The sequence below is a fragment of the Schistocerca piceifrons genome, unplaced genomic scaffold (assembly GCF_021461385.2).
Source record: "Schistocerca piceifrons isolate TAMUIC-IGC-003096 unplaced genomic scaffold, iqSchPice1.1 HiC_scaffold_557, whole genome shotgun sequence".
Taxonomy (NCBI): domain Eukaryota; kingdom Metazoa; phylum Arthropoda; class Insecta; order Orthoptera; family Acrididae; genus Schistocerca; species Schistocerca piceifrons.
In genome coordinates this window covers 106,360-109,582 of record NW_025728796.1, presented here as the reverse complement: position 1 = coordinate 109,582, position 3,223 = coordinate 106,360, and positions in this window count along the sequence as shown.

Below are 3,223 nucleotides of genomic sequence, written 5' to 3'. Positions count from 1 at the left end.
GACTCTCAAAAACATCGATTGTACCCGTACCATATTTCTATGCACCGGAAATTGCATGGTGATGACTTTGAATATCATGTCCAGTTCTGTTACTGAGCACAAGAGAAATTATGGGATGAGGACAGATTTTTTACTCGAGTCCTATTTAGAGATGAAGCATCATTCACCAAAAGCGGTAACGTAAACTGGCATAATATGCATTATTGGGCACTGGAAAATCAATTATGGCTGCGAAAAATGGAACATCAGAGACCTTGGCAGGTTAATGAATAGTGTGGCATTATGGGAGGAAGGATAATTGGCCCCCATTTTAGTGATGGCAATCTAAATGGTGCAATGTATGCTGATTTCCTAAATAATGTTCTACCAATTTTACTACAAGATGTTTCACTGCATGACAGAATGGCAATGTCAATCCAACATGATGGATGTCTGGCACATAGCTCACATGCAGTTGAAGCAGTATTGAATAGCATATTTCATGACAGGTGGATTAGTTGTCGAAGCACCATACAATGGCCTGCACGTTCACCAGATCTGACGTTCCTTGATTTCTTTCCATGAGAAAGTTGAAGGATATTTGCTATCATGATCCACTGACAACGTCTGAGAACATGTGTCAGCACATTGTCAATGCATGTGTGAACATTACGGAAGGCGAACTACTCATTGTTGAGAGGAATGTCATTACATGTATTACCAAATGCATTGAGGTTGACGGACATCATTTTGAGCATTTATTGCATTAATGTGGTATTTACAGGTAATCATGCTGTAACAGTATGCATTCTCAGAAATGATAAGCTCACAAAGGCACATGTATCTCATTGGAACAACCAAAATAAAGTGTTCAAACATACCTACATTCTGAATTTTAATTTAAAGAACCTACCTGTTACCAACTGTTCATCTAAAATTGTGAGCCATATGTTTGTGACAATTACAGTGCCATCTATCACAAAGCAAAAAAGTGGCCCAACTAAAACATTCATATTTCTTTATTTAGTACCCAAATATTTAATAAAATGGGGGTTCCTATTTAAATAAACACAGTTGACACCTGTTTGACCTATGGCAGTGCCATCTAGTGGGCCAACCATAGCGCCATCTGGTTTCCCTCTTCAAGGTAGACGAGTTTTGTTCTTTGTAGTTTTTTTGCTTATTTCATGATATATTTGGCCCAGTCATGATTAATGGACCACCTTTTCTAACAGTACTTTTTCAGCTAGCTGTTGTGGTTTTGCATCTACCCATAAACGAGTTTACATCTCATCAACTTTGCACACTTTCAATTTACACTCTTAGTTCTATACACTGAATGGGGCACAGCAGCTCAACCAGAAGCTTGCCTACTTGCTCTATACGACAGTCTTTCTCAGGATTGATTGTTGACAGAACAGGCCAGTGTTTGTCATACTACTCTCCACTTATGTATTGTACTGAAGGATATAGTCAGACTTTTTCACAACACCTCTCTTGTTTTCTACCCTCTTCATCATAGATGCATGTACAGTACGAACAATTTGCAGCACCCACTTACCCTTCCATCCATGTAAAACTACATCACCCTTCTGGCAGTACACACTTTCCCTTTCTTGGGATATTTCACCACAGTTGAAAGCTCAGATGGAAGTCGTGGTGGTCCACACTGCCCCAACAGAAGCTAGTCTTAAGTGCAAGCAGGTTATCTCAATTGTCACACTGTATATTGGGACAACTATTATAGCAATTTCTATCAGGAGAACTACAATTACCAAGTGAGGCATTTAAAAGAGTTTATCAGAATACTTGGGAAAATACACATCAGATTAAAAACAACTGGTAATAAACATTGTTCACCTCGAAGAGGAGCATCCATTAATGTAACACTCGGCCCTCATGCACAACCCCCAGGCTTGGGAAGGGGGGTGACTTTGCAGTCTCAAATAGGGACCCCAGTTTTGTATAGCAGATATGGATTTTCTGTGAAAAGATGTGTAACTTTTACACATAGCATTTCTTTCGCTTTACGATGGATAGCACTATAATTGCACACATGAAAATGGCCTGAAATTGTTGTGAAATGAAAATATCTTACAAAAATAGAAATATCATAAGGAAAATCAAAGTATATTATTTGATATTTGAGAAAATGCTATCATGTGGCACTGTCTGCCCTCCCACAATGAATTCTTTGACTACGTTTAGTGTTACTCAGAAATGACGATGCAGACGTAGTAGTAACATGTTGCCTTCAGGATGCTCGGTTACTATGTTTCCCCTTGTCTCTCCTATCCCAGGTGCTCGATTACTCTGATTCTCCTCACCTCTCACAAGTGTTTCAGTGCAGCAAATGTTCAAAATATTGTCCGTTGTTTCTAATGCACACTGCAACTCTGTGTCTGAATCACAATCTGATATGTACTATTGTCTCTGGGCTAATGTTTGGATATTGATTGTGAATTTACTGCCATATATCTTTGAGGATTATTGGTACTTCTGTGTAAACTCTGTCTTTTAGCCATCCCCATAGGAAAAAATTGGCAGAGGTCAAATTGTGTGAACGTCCGGGCCACATTTGAGGACCTCACTCATGCAATCCAATGACTTGAATAGTTTCCATTCAAAACTTATCTAGGTAGTTGTAAATAATGCTCTGGGCATCCACCATGTTGAAATTATGTATCTAGTGTTGCTTGGTGTGGAACATTGTCCATTAGTATTTGTAAAACATTACCCACAATGTTGTTGTACATTTGGCAGTTGGATTACCTTCTGTGAAGTATGGGCCAATTACCTGCATACCTAAAATACTGCACCTAATGGTGACACTCCAGGGAGAATTGATGTTCGATTTGCTACACTCAAGGGGGATTCTCCACTGACCAATAATGCTTATTATGTGTGTTCACTTGACCATGATTCATAAAATTTGATTCATCTGAGAAAAGTATCTGTAAAATGAAATTATCATTGACTGCCAGTTGTTCCCATAGCCAGTTGCAGAAATATAGGAGGTTGTGACATTCATCACCTTGCAGTTCTTGATGCAGTGATAAATGAAATGGATGCCATTTGTGCACATGCTGTTGTGTAGAACAGTTCTTTGCAAAATTTCTGAACCTCACACAATTTACTGAGAACTAATTCAGCAGCTGCAACAAAAACATTCACTGTGTTATTTTCATTTGTCACAGGCCATGATGTGACTCCTTCTCTAGGTGTAACACTTCCTGTTTCAGTA